The following is a 16805-nucleotide window of genomic DNA, read 5'->3' as shown; positions in this document are numbered from 1 at the left end:
GTGTTGCTGCATGTGCTGAGTCCTTTCCGACAGCAATAAGAAACTACCACATGTTAGGGAGTATAAGGCCTCGTGGATGTAAGAATATCCAGATTTCTTCCCGTTTGAAAAAGTATTTAATTCATAGTTACCTGTGTAAAAAAAACACAGTGTTGGTCACCTGGAAATTCTCCTGAGGTATGAACACACCAGCTTGTTCAGCAGATTTGTGTGTGATGTGTAGCGTTAGCTGATGTTCAGTAATGAAATTAAAGACATGCAGTAATTACCTGGGTAAGCCCAGAAGAGGCAGGAAAATCTGCTCTGTTTGAGGTGGGGATGAGAGGGAAGGCGTTTGATCTGCCTTCACTTTCATGTTGCGGTTGTGTCTTTTAACTTGTGTGATTTGCAAGGGATGTGTTAATTAGGAAGGGAGTTCTGTACGGTACCGGGAGGGGAGGAGGGAGCAGGGACGCACGAGGGCACCAAGAGGAGTCTCTGGGAGAGACCCGGGAGCCTTTAGGCCAGGATGTGTGTGAATCCAGGTTTAAAAGCTTTCCGTCCCCAGACGACTTCCCATTCTCACAAGAGGTTCAGCTCAGGCTTCAGTTTATACCTGTGGCATGTGAAGCTTCTCTTAAGAAGGTGAGACGAAACCACAGCAGTGTATAGCAGATACCGTGCCAAAGGGTAGAAAACTCCACCAGACAAAGATCAGTGTGCTCCTGAGAAAAGGCCCAGAAATGACCTTTCCCATCTGCTTATCCAGAAGAATGAACACACACCAAGTGGAAGACAAAATACATAGAAAATGTTGATTTTAAGCAAATTTCTTGTCCTCTCCAGGCTTATTTCAGTTCTTGTTGATACTTGATTTTGCCACAGCACAACCTCTGTCTGTGTTCCAGGGGAGTCAGTCCACCCGAAGTGATGGCACTTGGGCTTTGCTTTAGGAACTGAGAGACGCCAGAGGTCTCACGGACATCCCTGGGACACGTTGGTTTGACACACACGTCCCCTGGGCATCCCTGAGCCCCAGAGGGACCAGCCCCGCCTTGCCAGAGCCTCTGAGATCCTTGTTGACACTGTTCTCTTGAAACAAAGGGAGTGCATTTAAAACAAATACTTGTTAGTATTGCTGAACTCCCCCAAGTGCCTTCAGGACTTGCACAACACAGGCATCTCTGCTTTGGCAGAGATGAGTTTTTAAGAATTGACTTCACAGACTGGTTTTGTTTTGCTCTTGCTGTGGGGTGAGCAGCCTGAATGCCACAAGGAAACAAAAGAAAAGGAGCCTGCGGGCGAGTCCTCCTCCCCAGCCCTGCAACCCCGCCCAGGCCAGCTCAGCACCAGCAGCAGCACTGAGAAAAGCGTTTTAACCCCATGGGTCCTGAAGTGTATCTCTGTACTGTTGGCAGGGTCAGGGGGACAGAAAGTGGGTCACTGATCTAAGCACAGAGGGGCCAAGCACCAGGCTGAGTCTTGCTGTGCTTGGAGAAATTCTGTGTTGCAATGCAGACAAACCCCGAGTCAGTCGGTTCTGCAGCGTTTCAGCACGGCACAAAACCACCGCAGAGCTCGTCTGCTGGACATCATGAGATCCATTACTCAAGATAACCTGCAATCTAAGTCAATATGTCCCAGTAAGTGCATCGTAATATCATCTCTAAGATGCAGGGAATAGGAAGTAACTCAGCCTTTCCTCTTGCTTTCCTTGGGTGAGCTGGAGCCTGCTTGAATGATCTGCTCTCTGGGTGTGGAGAACATGTTGGGCGTCCCATTTTTCCTGATAAAGTAGCTGAAGGAGGGGGTGTAGGCATGGCATCCTCCAGCTCCTCACCCCTGGCACGACGAGGTGAGAAGATGGCTGGGTTAGACTCCTCAGCATCCAAACCCAGCGTAGTGTGTGGTCCCTCATCCTCCTGTGCCATGTTGAGTGATTTCCCTGCTGCCTAACTTTGTATAATGAGGCTCCGAGGAGTTAGATCAGTTGTTCACCCTGTACCAACCTTGTATAAGTTTGATTTGTGTTGCTTTGAAAATTCAAGTTCAGGAGTGAGAGTTGGGGGTAAAGTTCAGTGATCGAATGTCATCAATGTGTCATGTGGTGGTGACAAACCGACCTCAGGGAAACCCACATCCGAACAGCTGGAGCCAGGCCTCAGGCTACATACAGCCTGAGAAGTAAGTCTAGAAGTTCTTTCTTGTGCCACTCATCTTAATTATGTGTTTAGAAGTCACAGAAGTGTCTTACGGGGCAAAGAAAATAAGCCCTGCTCAAGCATAAAGGAGCAGCTGACAGTCTTGTTGAGTTTAACTTGTGTATTTGTTTGCTGCTTGTTCTGTGTGCTGTGGTCGAAACCACCAATGCATGTTGTTATTGCCTGTAGAAAAACATTCATTATTATAGTAATTTCATTATTGCCTGTAGAAAAAACAGTGGTTGACCCTCAGCTGCTGGGGCTTCTCGCCGCAGTGGAGAGGGAGGTGGGTTAAGTTTTGTGTACGATTGGGAAGGGGGAAAGCTGACCGAGAAGTGTGCGCTACAGAAAATGAGAAGAATGAGGAAGATGTAGTTTTACATGTTTAGCAATCAATAACTGGCCGGTTTCTTTATGTTTGGTCATCATGAGCTGTCCCTTGTGGTGTCTGCGTGCAGCACACTGAGGATGATGTGTAACATGTAGGGACAGCCAGCCATGGTGCATTGCTTACTGCTAAACCAAAACAAGCAGGAAGGACACGAGAGCCATAAAAAACCATCCACAGCTTTTACCTGGCTAAAGCCCCTTTTCAAAGTCAGAGAGCGTGAACGGTATCCTTGGGCCCAGCTCAGCGAGCCCGGAACCAGCCAGCGTGCCTTGGGTTGGCGCGGAGCTCGGCCGGTTCTGTGGAGCGTTGGCGTGTGTCTGTGTGTGAACGCGGGATCGCAGCTCCCTCTGGTGATCACAAACGTTCACAGTCCAGCTGCCCCGCGCACGTGCAGTTGAGTAACAAAAAGTTTGGCAGCGGTGACATTGGTTCCATGATGTACATATGGCTCGTTCAAAGACACAGTGACTTCCAGGGGTTGCTTTCATGAGCTTGCTGGCGTGACTTGCTGGAACCCAAGAGTTCACACTCTTCATTGTTAATTAGTGCAGTACTACAGTGCATATGGAATTTAAAAAATAATTTAAAACAGAATGTTAATTGTACAAACGTTAGAACAAGAATCTTCAGTGCTTTCTGTACTCTCTACTTTCTCATGTTTTCCTGAACTGGCTTCTGTAGCCTTGCTCCCTCACTGCAGAAGTACCAGTGAAGTTTGCTGGTTTGCCCGCTCAGTGTGTTCTGGGGCTGAAACTGCCTGTAATTACCATGGCTCCTTTTCCCAGAGCACCTTCCCGAGGCTTCAAAAGTGATTTGCACCCTGAAGTTTCACCCTTGAACATTCTAAGCTCACGTCAATACCACTTGAAAGGAATATGTAAGTTTATGCAGGAAACTTTTTATTTTTACTGTAGCTTTGTTTTCCTGTTTGCTTGTGTTTTGCTGCTCTGTCATAGTACAAACTTATTTGTTACCTAAGTTATATTCACTATTAAATTTTAAATTTCTTTCAGATGCATAGATGTAAATAATGGTACGCTTTGGTAAGAAATACATGTGTACTGTTTCTCTGTGGTGAAGGTGATGCCTTTTATCTTGTTTTTATCACTAGCAAGAATTACGGCTCCTGGCGGTACATGGGAAAAAATACTCTGCTGTCAGGCCCTTTCTGTGCGTCCCATCGTGAATACAGGTGGCGTTATATCTGAGACGTGGCTGAAACCCGCCGAGCCGTGGGCGCTTAGCCTGGTTCTGCCGATTCAGAGCAGTTTTTCCTCCTGTGGATATTTATGAGCAGTCCTTTGAAGCATCGTTAGTCTTTGCCGTGATTGCTGCTCTACTTCTGTGCTGTGCCAGCTGATCATTCACTGCTAAACATGGAAAAACATGATCAAACACCCGCTCTGGGAAATACCTAGAGGAGATACTTAAATTGGGTAGACACTGAGAAAGAAGGCGTTTTAACTCATACTGTGTCAAAATGTCGTTTTCATTTCGTTATATAAAGCCAAACATAAGACAAGAAGTATGTGGTTATATCACTCAAACCACTCGCCATTAGCTGTACTGATAACTAGCACTAATTCCAGAGGAAGCACTTAAGTAATTCCAGGATGAAGATTACTGGTGACTGTAGTTTAGTCTGAAGAGTGTACCTGATTCATTACGGTAATACAATTTGCTAAGCGATAAGAGGAAAGATCTAGTTGCTCTGTTAATCTAATGGACGTATGACTGAGTTACTGAGCTGTGCCGGGAGCCGGAGGGAGCGCCCGTGTGTGGCTCTGCGGCCGCGCTTCGTGTTCTCGCCAGCCGCCTTCCGCTCGTCCACCGCCTGCGCCGCTTTCACGCGTGCGCCGCTTTCACATGGCTGCCACTTTCACACGGCTGCCGCTTTCACACGTGCTCCGCTTTCACACATGGCGCCGCTTTCACACGGCTGCTGCTTTCACACGTGCGCCGCTTTCACACGGCTGCCGCTTTCACGCGTGCGCCGCTTTCACACGGCTGCTGCTTTCACACGTGCGCCGCTTTCACACGGCTGCTGCTTTCACACGTGCACCGCTTTCACACGGCTGCTGCTTTCACGCGTGCGCCGCTTTCACACGGCTGCTGCTTTCACACGCGCGCCGCTTTCACACGGCTGCCGCTTTCACGCGTGCGCCGCTTTCACACGGCTGCCAAGGTGGGTTCTGCGCTTGCCCATCCACAGTTCACGCAGCGCAATGTGGGAGTTGCTGTTTATTTGTTGGTGTGGAAGCAGCAATGTGTTCAGGCCAGCCGGTGGATCCGAGCAGCTTTTCTAGCTCCATCGCTGCTTGTCGTTTTTTGGGTCCCATCCTGGTGGTTCCCATGACTGCTCAGACGGTCGTTCCGTTTGTCTGCGCTGGATCACGTGAAAGGATTTGTTAACTGGATCGGGATGTCAGATGACTGTGGGCAACTACACGTGCGCTTGGAAAATGGACATGTCTCAATTAGGAACGTTTGGTTGGCGTGACTGTTAGCAGGGCTTGTTTTCCAGGGTGGTTACCAGGTTCAGACCTCAGTCGTGACCGGAGGATTTCACTAAGAAAAAGCTGTGTCTGGCAGAGAAAGGCACCCAGCTCTCACTCTGCCCATCCTTACTCAGCCAGAGCTGTTCAGACCCATTTCAGTGTTCGATCGTGAAAATGAATGTGGACTCCATTGTCTCCAATGGGGATATAAGCCAGTGCCGCGGGTCAGCAGTCCCAGCACCGCAGGTCAGCAGTGCCAGTGCCGCGGGTCAGCAGTGCCAGTGCCGCGGGTCAGCAGTGCCAGCACCGCGGGTCAGCAGTCCCAGCACCGCGGGTCAGCAGTGCCACCACCGCAGGTCAGCAGTGCCAGTGCCGCGGGTCAGCAGTGCCAGTGCCGCGGGCCAGCAGTGCCAGTGCCGCGGGTCAGCAGTGCCAGCACCGCAGGTCAGCAGTGCCAGTGCCGCGGGTCAGCAGTGCCAGTGCCGCAGGTCAGCAGTGCCAGTGCCGCGGGTCAGCAGTGCCAGTGCCGCAGGCCAGCCGGCAGTGTCAGTGCTGCTCCCTGGCTGTGCCCCTGCTCCGCGCCCTGTGTTTGCGCTCCCGGCCGCTGGGGGACACTGCTCGCTTGCCTCTTTCGCTGTGCTATTGAACACACAAGGCACGTTGTTTCTCTTAAACTCAAGGACATGAATTCCTGTTTTATTCCTCCACATGGCGCACAACTTCTAAAACTGGATCCAAAGGAGACAGAGTTCTGCACAGTATGGTATTAGTTTATTCTTGTTAATAAAGTTGACGGGTCAAAGATGGGATTAAATAATGTTGCGGGGATGCTGATGAGAAGCTAGCACTTCGTTTCCTGTAGGAAACGCTATTGGAATAACTGAATTTAGCAGCCATATACCTAGAGCAGACAGAGGGATGGGACAATAAGCTGTATTTGTCACCTATATATGCGGTTAAGCAGCTGTACTGTACAACCTGTACCCAGTGCTTAAGACACAGGAGTTTTCTGCATAACAGAGCAGGAGACCTTATACTTTCAGTGGTTGTTTTCAGAGCAGAGCACGCAGCTGGCGATAGCAGTCCTGGTTCTTTTCAAGGACATCAAGATTCTCCCTTTAAGTGGAGAGCAGCTGTGAAACACAAAGGAGAGCAAGAGAGAAGGTCTTGTCATAGTCTTGAATATGTTTGGTATGTTAATAGGTTTGGAATTGCTAACCAGATGTGTTGGAACTGTTTGTGTCCAAAACCTCAGGTCTTTTACGTGTAGGTTTGGCTCTTCTTTTGCTCTCAGTCCCTTTAACCAATCATGCCACTAATAAATTCCACTGTAGTTGAATTGTGTATCAACAGTACACAAATAGCCAAAACCGAGGTTGCAAAGAAGGGCATTACAGATGTGTATATAAAATAGTGTAAGTCTCACTGGCTGATGAATCTACCCAATCTGCAGCAGATTATGGCTTGATTTTATAAAAAAGGACACTTGCACTCACCGTTACGGAGTCTGCACAAAGCAACGTGGGACTGTCAGGAGCAACGGGGAGCTCACCCTGCACACGGTGGGTGAATATCCAGCCTGTCCCATGTCAGACCTACCGAGAAAACCAAAGATACTCAGGAAACTTTGAGGTAAATTGAGAAATACACCTTGGAGTGCAGCTGGTACCGTCGGGTGTTGTGTGATTCTGTGTCACCAAGGCTATAGACCTGTGTCGTGTGGCTGCTGATGGTCCAGCATTGAGGGCTTGGGAAGGTTCCTTTGGTTCAGGTCCAACACGTTTTTTATGCGATCACTCCTGCCAGCAAATCATTGCTGTTCAAACAGAAGCTGCATGTAAATAAGCAGCTGGACTCGTATGTTTTATTCAAGATAAAAGCTATTTTTAGATCAGCAGCGAGTCGTTGCCTGTGGCGTTGGAGGGAGGCACGGCAGCGGGTAACAGCGATGGGACTAAACGTGGAGCGATTTCTCATTTGGTCAGCAAACGGCACATGGTGTAAATTGTATTTCTTAGATTTCTTCTCTGGAGTAAATGGTGGATCGTGGGGGAAATGTGCAACTTAATATGTGGAAACTTTTATCTCTGTGGTATTTATAGGTCCACATTGATTTCTATTGTTCAAACACCATGGTGGATAAAAACTCATATGGGACAAAGGCATAAACAGGAAACATGGGGGATGCTACTGATTATTCAGCATAAAACATCAGACGTCATTTTCTTCTCGCTCGCTGCCCTTCTTGCGGTTTGCGTGGCCATCCCCACCCCTTAGGGGAGCAAGCAGGAGCTCTGGGGGTTCGATAACCCTTTGTTTGGAAGCTTCTCAAATGGTGATGTTTCTTTCCAGAATGAAGAAACTGAGATGTCAAATGACTTGGCAAGAATTGTGCAGAGGAGCAGCTGTTAACGCTCAGCTGACGCAGGAAATTGTACCTTTTGTCTCCTTGTCACAAAATTAACACCAAGTCTGCAACTGTGTTTTGTCCACCCAGCAGAAAAAGGGCCCTGTGAGGCTCCCACGGTGTTTTTAGTAGGAGGACACGCTCCTGCAGCCCTGAGCGTAAAGCCAGTCAGTCTTTGCAGCTCTCTTTTCCCAAATGAGGGTAAGAATTGTCTGCTCTCAAAAGGGAATGAACATCTGAACTTTAATGCTTTTAAAGATTACGTTCAGAACAAACTGAGCTTGATACAATTTTATTAGACCCTGCTGGTTGAAAACTAAGTGGTTACTAATAGATAGAGGCTGCTGAGCTTCGGTTTTGGTGGCAGAAGCTCTGAAGAGCGTGCTTCTCAAAAAGCACCTGGGGCTGGGCTGGGCTGCTCTGCGGTTCCCGCTCCGCTCACCCTCAGGGTGTTTGCAGCAGATCTCCAGGCCAGGCTCCTCCAGGCCCGGCTCCTCCAGGCCCGGCTCCTCCAGGCCAGGCTCCTCCAGGCCAGGTTTCTCCAGGCCTGGCTCCTCCAGGCTGGGCTCCTCTAGGCCGGGCTCCTCCAGGCCGGGCCCCTCCAGGCCAGGTTCCTCCAGGCCAGGTTCCTCCAGGCCAGGCTCCCCCAGGCCAGGTTCCTCCAGGCCAGGCTCCTCCAGGCCAGGCTTCTCCAGGCCGGGCTCCTCCAGGCTGGGCTCCTCTAGGCCAGGCTCCTCCAGGCTGGGCCGCTCCAGGCCAGGCTCCTCCAGGCCAGGCTTCTCCAGGCCAGGCTCCTCCAGGCCAGGCTCCTCCAGGCCAGGCTCCTCCAGGCTGGGCCCCTCCAGGCTGGGCCCCTCCAGGCCAGGTTCCTCCGGGCCAGGTTCCTCCGGGCCAGGCTCCCCGAGGCCAGGCTCCTCCAAGCCAGGCTTCTCCAGGCCAGGCTCCTCCAGGCCAGGCTTCTCCAGGCCAGGCTCCTGTGCCAGGACGCTGACAGTGTAAGGTGCCACCTTTTTTTTCCCAAAGATAACTTACTATAAACTGCAAATTAAGGGATTTAATTAAAATAGTGTTTGTGCTTGTAAGTAACTGTTAGTGTCAGCCAGCAAGCAGCTCTGTGCAAAGGCAGGTACTGCAAAACCCTGGAGACATGTTTGTAGTTGTACTTTTCAGAATGGAATCACTGAGTCAATAAATGGGATTACGTGTGCTCAGGAGAAAGGAGGTTGGCAGGACTTGCACCTGCTGTTCTCTTAGGTAAAGAAAGCGTATGTGTGCTGAGCTCCTTTTCGCAGACGTGCTTTACTAAGCATTATGATAATCTGACTTTGCAAGTATTTGTATTGCGAGTGGGTGGAAGCTCTGAAATTCAGGGATATCTTGGTGGCCTATTAAGTACAAAACAGGTAAGAAAAAATGAGACGGTATGGGAAAATGAGGGGGGATAAAGGTAAGCAGAAGCAAAAATGCCCCCCCGCTGTTAGGTCTGCGCTCACATAAGCCCTGCCTAGTGTGTGTGGTGACTGAGGGGGAGACTCTACAGTTTGTGAACAGAAGAGGGAAGGAAAGAATAGTAATGATAATTACTGAAGTGTTTATCATTTGTGATATAAGCATAAGAAGTTTATACTTGGTTTGGAAAATGCAGTTTGGGGTTTGGTGGTGTGGTTTGGCTTTGGTTTTGTTTTCTAGGAAGACAGTAAATAAGTGAAGGATCTTTCTTTCAATTGTTCTTAGTATGTTGGAGAAAAGGTCGTTTTCCCGATGTTGGTTTTCCCCGGCGCTGCAGTTTCCTCGCGACGTGCACGTCTTACGACAGCGACTGCCAAGGGAACGGTGGATTTCTCATTGATGTCAGTCCCTTCCACACGTGCATCCTGCTGACGCACGTGCCTTTCATTAAACAGACAAGACGGATCGGTGCTCGTGGAGCAGGCAAAGCGCCTTCGTTCAGCCCAGGGCTTGGACACAAGTGCTTATTCATTCTCACTGTAGGTGTTCACTCCGCTTTGCCGTACCAGTGGTTTTGCAGCTTCCAGTTGCTCTGGGACATCTGCCATTTTCTCTTAGTTATATTGTTCCTTATTGACAGACTAGTTTTAGAGCAGTACAGCTTATTAATGAGAAAATAAACACTTCTCTTATTTTTCGGTCCGTAAAGCTTCTGAAATGACAATAGGTAAACCTGGTTTGGCTACTCTGAAAATTCTATTTCTTCCCATTGTGAGCAGGGCGAGGAGGAGGATGTGGGATAATCCTGCCCCAGAACGCCTGGCAGAAATGGGGCAGTATGAAGGATCAAATTCCAACACATTTTTTCTGACCTTCCTATTCTTTCCTGTTCTCTTGCCAAAACAGTGACCAGTAATTACTCTCAGGGAGAGTTTCTGGTTTTGGAGTTAATTTGCTGTCGTTGAAATAATGAAAATTCAATTGAATCAATTCGATACATCTGCATGGAGCCAAAAGTTCAAGTCTTCTGCACGCTTCCTTGGTGACACATTTCATTGCATGGAAAGCGGGAGAATCTCCGTGTGTTTGGACAGAATCTCTGTACCTGTGGGTTGTGAGAAGACGTGTATCTGAAGCTGCCTCGTCGTCCTGGCACCCCCTTCATCCTGCCCGCTGTCCAGTCTCTTACTTTAGGCTGTACAAATGGAAATAACAACCCTCCCTACTATGACTATTATTCTCTTCTAGAAGGATAGTTACTGACTCAGTCTTTTCAAGAATGCCACTTTGACCTGCTTAGAAGTGTATAGGAATTCCGTTCAAACGCTGTGAGCTCTTTAATGATGATTTAATACACAGTTACGGTGGGGCTGCGAGCGCGTCTCCGGGACCTCGCGGGGAGCAGAGCCCGAGCCAGGAGCTCTGCAGCGGGTCTTGCCGGGGAGGGACAGCGTGTGCAGACAAACACTCGCTGGGATGAGCTTCGGGCGGGCAGGATACCCAAAGCTATTGACCAAAACAAGAAGAGAACGAGTCTGGAAATGACACACAAAGAGTTTCAAATGATTTTGTAGGATTTATTTTGTGTACATGAAAGCAACAAATGAACTGGAACAGCTCCTGCGATGTGTGTTTCCCGGCGGATCCTTTGCAGCACAGAGCAGTCCTAGCACGGAATGAGCTGCTCCTGTAGTGAGAAACACCATCTTACCCTAATATCTCTGATCTGCTTGTACACTTTTCCTATGTAATTAGGGATCACATCCCTTGTACCGCTCCTACGTGTGAGTGATGGGTATTTTTGACGGCGTTATTGCAGTGTTTAAATCCCTCGCCTCTCACACAGCGCCACAGCCCACCAACTTCACCGCAAGGAATATGCAAATCCTCCAGCAGCTCTCAAGCGCCTGAAGCTGTTGGGTCTTCTCGTTGCCGAGTGCCCGTGGGTCAGCGTTGGAGCCGCTGTTGGCGCAGCGCCGTCCCAGCGCTGGGGAGCTCTCCAGGGACTTGCTCATCCCTTCCTGTTGCTGGCAAGTCGCACTTCACATACACTCCGATATGCTGTTTTGTAGGGATGGTGTGCAAATAGCTAATTCCCAGCGCTAATCCTACGGCTTCTAATAGCTAGTGGTGAATAATGTTCTGTCCATGAATGCTGAAGCCCAAACTGCAGCCCAGCACAGCACAACTTGCCTTTGACCTGTTAGACCTTGGATTGCCACCCGAATACAAGTATTAACTAATAAACATGGAGTTCTTGTTAAAACACAATGTCTGATTTTGGTACCAGGAACGTGTTTGATGACTCAGAGTAATTTCTGTGAAATTTCAGTGAGAAAATGTGTGGATGGGCGCTAAGCTGGGCCTTGCTCAGGCTTGGGTAGTGCACAGGTTCTAAGTACTACGATCAGAAGGAAGTAACAGATAAAAGAACACCAGTGAATTTTGGTTGGGAAGGGCCGTTTATCACGCCATCAGCTGCTGACAGCTGCTCCTTCAGGACTGCTTCACTCTTTAATGAATACATTTACCATGAATTTTTACATCAGAAAATAAACTGTGATTCTTAGAGCTGTAATTATGTTGAGTAACCTGTGGGCAGCATAAGCTCCAGCGGCGGGACTTGAGCTACTGTCATCCATTAATTTGGGCTTCATTAGGTTGTTGTGCCAAGAACGGAAGCAGACGTCTCAGGGAGGTGGCCGGGTGCTGAGCTGATGCTCCGCTGCCCTGCAGACAGCCCAGCAGGCTGTTGGATTTTGCCGTGCTCTAATTCTGAAATAGCTCCACCAGGTTCTCTGTCGTTACTCCGGGTATGTGCTTACGGTAGAATCTAACCTTGTGTTTCTGCTTCATTCTTAGAAGCCTTCTCTGAGGTGCTTCTCAGAAGGCTGTGGAAGCTATTGAGAGATTGCTGAAAATTTAATTGAATCCTGAGTTGTTTTGAGGTCTTCAGTCTGATTGAAGACCCAGAGTGAGTCCCGGCTGGCGGAGCTGCAGCCCTGTGCGTGAGCTGTGCTCAGTGTTCTTTCATTAAAGACCTGGGTTTGTGAAGGGAAAAACGTAGCCCTGTGTGTATGGTGCAATGTTCTGTTCCTCTTGTGGCCTGCAGCTTTCTTAGCTCGTATATTTGACAATAATACTGGTACACCCAAAAAGCAATGTAGCCACCATTCTGCGTTTCCGTCTCTTTCACGCAGGTGGGTTCCTTGCTGAAGCACAGGGTGGAGTGCCCTGGAGAGCACGACATGTTTTTGGCAGGCGGGTAAGGGAACATCCAAACGCCGTCACCAGCCGCACACACGGACGGGTCCTTGGCCCGTTGCGGCCGCTGCGGTGCTGCCGACTCCTGCGATGGCTGCGCATCGCTCAGGCACTTTCTCGCTTTAGTTTAGGTAAACCTAGCACGCTTTCTTTTAAGTAAAATCTGTTGCTCGGTGTGCCTTTCCTAGGCTGGTGGAATTGTTCTGGTGTCTGTTCTGAGTTCAACACTTCTGTAGCCTGTAAATTCCCTTAGATTTTTTAATGCTAAATAAAAAAGTTGTTCCTTTCGATGGAGAACGTGTGTGTTGCTGGGTCAGAGCTCCTCCTCAAGTTCTGTTCAGAAGCCACTCAGCAGTTTTAAAGTCGGCTGAAAAAATTATATGGAAGATGCTCAGAAAAAACGGACAGTAATAGTTGGGAAAGGCCGTTTGTAAAGTGCTCTGTAACCATCAGAGATCGCTGTCAGCTTTAGGAAGATGGACGTTATAAGGTTTCAACTGGCTTGTCTTGGAAGGGGAAATTGGTTCTAATTTCGTGCATAGGAGCAGGGTGCGTTTAAGGAAAAGCTATTATGAAAAGAGAAGTCTTGCTTTATATTAGACTTTCCGTTGCTGACATCTCCGCTGTACATCTGCTGCTCTTCCGTGGCTGAGAGGAACCCGCAGTGGTTTGCATCTGAGAGAAGGGGAGATTCAGGGTGAAGGCACAGCCACAGGAACACGATCTGCAGGAGTCACCGCAGGAACTGTGGCGGCTTTGGGCAAAATATTTGGCTTTGCCTGTAGAAATTCCCAATGTTGGCCACCTTGGAAGAAGTTCAGGCCAGTGTTAGTGCTGGGGTGCGGGGGTGCTGGCGCCTGTAGCTGCAGCCTGGCACAGGTCAGGGATCCGGGTGCGGGTGGGGGCACTTCTGTCATCGTCCTTCTCAGCTGTGATATTTTCACTGAAAATGTCACAATAATTGACCGGCATTTTCCTGCTGGGCACACTTAGTGCCATTGCTGTTGTCCGTCCACAGATCAATCCAGAGCACTGCTCTGTCTTCCCTTGGTTTATTCTACACTGTGAGAAGATCTGGGGATTGACTTGACGTTGTTCTTTCTCACCCCAGCGCCACCATTTCCACGTGACTCCTTTTCCCAGCCGCCTCTTCCAGGAGGCCCGCGAGGCCTTTCCAGCCGCCGTGATTCCCAGGTGCTGCCCATTCCTTTTGCCTGTAAGTTATAGCTGGAGAAACAGAAACGCTCAATTAAGCCAGGAAAGTTTCAGGATTGGATGTACTTTCTCATCTTATATTTAATCCTGATTTATGTCATATAATAATGAAGCTATTCTGCTTTTTGCTTCAGCTGTTTTAATCTTTAAATGAGAAGTTGGTGGCAGCAGTTGTCAGTCGGGTTCCATCCCGGGCAGGCGGGATGAGGAAGGTCAGAAACAGGCTTGTTTTAGGAGGCAGGTAAATAGCTTTAAAAATGCCATCTGCTCAGAAATGTATTCACAAGGCTTCCTTTCATGCTGGCACTGAATCTGGGTCAGTGCTTTTCAGATAATACTCCATTTGACTCAAAAGAACTTCCAAATTGCACATTTCTCACTAAACAATCAGCCTCTGCAAAAGCTTTCTCTGGGGAGGAGCGCCAGGCCTGCCTGTGCAAATGGGTCATTTTTACACTTTGCTTGGAAAATGAGCATAAACCAGCCCAAGCTTTCCCCCCAAAACCCACATGGAGAATTTTCTGCCCCTTGTATATAAGAATGTAAATGTTAATTCTTCCCGTCTTCCATTAGTCGTTGCTTTGCAGGGCTCAGTGCTATGCATGCAAACACCTGCAACTCCAGAACACATTTAATGTTATTTTTTTAATGAATAAATGTAATTAACTAAAATTGCCCAATAAATAGGATTATATTTTAATACTCTTATAAAATTATATCTGATATTACTGTACTGGACCTGCTATTCGCACAAGCGTATCTGCTTTACGTGCTGCCCACTGCGCATTCCCTCCAAGGTGTTATGTTCCATAGGCAGGAGAGTTAATAAGATTTCGTGTGATTTTGTTTTTTGTTGTAATAAAATCCATGGTTTTATAAAAGAAATAATTACATTTAGTAGTGAAACATGAATAAAAAGGTGAAAAACCGTTCCCCATGGAATTGAGCACAGACAAGTTTTGGAAAGATGAGAGCCCGACGGTGTTTGTTGTGGAAGCTCAGGCAGCGCCAGCTGGGACAGCCCCTTTTTTCCCGGCAGTTTTTGTCTCCAGATGATCTCTGCTCATCTCACAGAACATGTTTTATTTATGAAGCGTTAATTAGGTTCTCTTTCTAATGCGATTCAAACATGCCGACAAATAGGGCATATTAATGGGAATATTGGGTGTCACAGTGCAAGAATTACGAAATTAGTATCCGTCCATTTTTGTCAGTGATAACCCCATTCTCATGCATCTCTCAGCCTGATGAAAAGAATACCTTGCTGCTCATTTAGATGGTAAACTGTCTAAATTGTTGCATTATTTTTGATATCAAATTGAGAATAAATTTGAGTAATGTTGAAACCGTTTTTAAAATGGTTTCTCCATAATTCCCAACATATTGAAAGGGTGATATTTTCCTGAACATTTCAAGTCATTTGCAAGATCCCAGCATGCCCTTGCAAGTTACAGAAAAGCCCATATAAATCACAGTTAAAGTACTGTCACTTTTTCAGAACTAGTAGCATTATGATAATGCCTCTACTGAAAACCAACAGCAGAAAACTAAAGCAAATAGAATTGAATCACTTCTCATAAAGGCTCTAAACGTAGGCTTTCCCCATTCCCATTACAAAGGAGAGCTTGTTCTCAGCTGTCTTGGCGTCCGTCGGTGATTCCACGTGTGCGCAGAGCACCAAAGTCCTTGGGACTGCCAAGTCACCTCCTTGGTAGGTGGTGATGCTACTTTTGTATTGTTCTGCTTCTGGTTTGTGAATGCTGATGGATATGGGTTTATTTGTCTGGTACTGGGAACGCTTGGGGAACTGCGTCCACAGTGGGTTCGGGATTCGTGGTGTCTGTGCTGAGCTGCGGAGCTGTATAGTGAAGATTGGTTGGATTTTACCCCCAGCCTTCTTTTCCCTAGAACCCGTATGTAGTTGTCCCGATGTCATCCATAGGTCTGGATTCAGCCCGCTTCACTCTACGTACCTAATTAAGCGCCTAAATTTAAACTTGGGATCTTTTTTATGTTGAGTGGAAAGCAAGAAAGGGACAGAATAGAAGGCAAGTTATTAGGATAAATGCTTCCCAACCTCTGAAGTCATGTAGGATTAATTTTAGTCCTTTATTGGAGGGTTTTCATGGTTTAAGACGTTGTCAGCAGCGCTGGAGCAGAGGGGAATTCGCCTTCCCTTGGCAAGCCCACCTGCTGCTCCTGGTCACCGTCTTGTCCTTCGTCACCTTCCCAAGGACCGAGGTGAAGCACTAGACAAGATATGCAAGATAAGGACAATGCTGTTTGCTGCACAGCAACAAGAATTCCTGATAGATACAGTTCCCGTTTGTAGATTTCAGAGTGGTCGTTCTGCGTTGTATTAGATGGGAATGATCTAAAATATTTAAAAGCAGCAATTTGCAAGGAAGGCTAATTGCTAAACGTTGAATTTGAACATTTTCCTTCTGCATTTTCAAGTGGTTTGGAGAGATTAAAAATTCATGAAGTGAAACCAAAGCGAGCGCAGGCGTGGTGTGAGATGTTGCTGGGAGCAGCGGAGCTCTGGGAAGGCCGCGCTGCTAACGCTGCTGTCTGCGCTCCCTGCGATCCTAATGCGTCTTGAACGATGTGATTGAGTCTCATTAGTTACTTACAGAAGCAACATTTCATTCAGATCAATAGGCTGAGACTGATCTCCAGTGTGACGGGAACAGCAGCAATCAGGGCTCGCGTTCGCCTTTGTGCTCCAAGTAGTGACGTTGCAGGATGCTGGTCCCAAAATCCTGGGTGTTTTGGAAACTGTGACAGATGTGCAGAAATTCAGTGCATGCAGCTACTGTTAGAATTAGGTAGTGAGGTGATACCCAGACAACCAGCTGACCTCTCGAAGCTGGCTTAGATGACTGCAAATCTTGTCTTAACTTGCCTCATTTTCTATTTTTATTGTATTCATTCAGAACTATTTTCTTACAGAGATTTCTTTGCAGAAAGTTTAGAAATCCATCTATCTTGCCAAAAATTTATTTGGGAACATTTTAACCTTAGCTTTACAAGATAAGATCTCTCTGATATGCAGTTAACTTCCACATGGATTGGATCTTTGCTAAACCCAGCATAGCAGCTATTAGAATGGCAAATTACATTGCCTACTACTGAATATTAACTGTAATATTGCTTGTAATGCACAGCAGTGATGTGTCACCGCTGCTCCAGAACAATCAGCTCTAGGTCTAACTTCTAATGTTTTTTTTTCTTTAATGCCACATTCCTGTGTAACTCAGAAGTTACAGAAATAAGCATTACGAATCAGTTTTAAAAAACACTATTTGGTAGCATGTTCTTACTACTGTTTTATTAGTCTGCATATTTAAGGGGGATTAAATGTGTGATTACTCTGTGATTTTATGTCAGAATATTTATTT

This window comes from Streptopelia decaocto (assembly GCF_964273445.1).
Source record: "Streptopelia decaocto genome assembly, chromosome: 6".
Taxonomy (NCBI): domain Eukaryota; kingdom Metazoa; phylum Chordata; class Aves; order Columbiformes; family Columbidae; genus Streptopelia; species Streptopelia decaocto.
Note: the sequence above shows the minus strand (reverse complement) of the source record.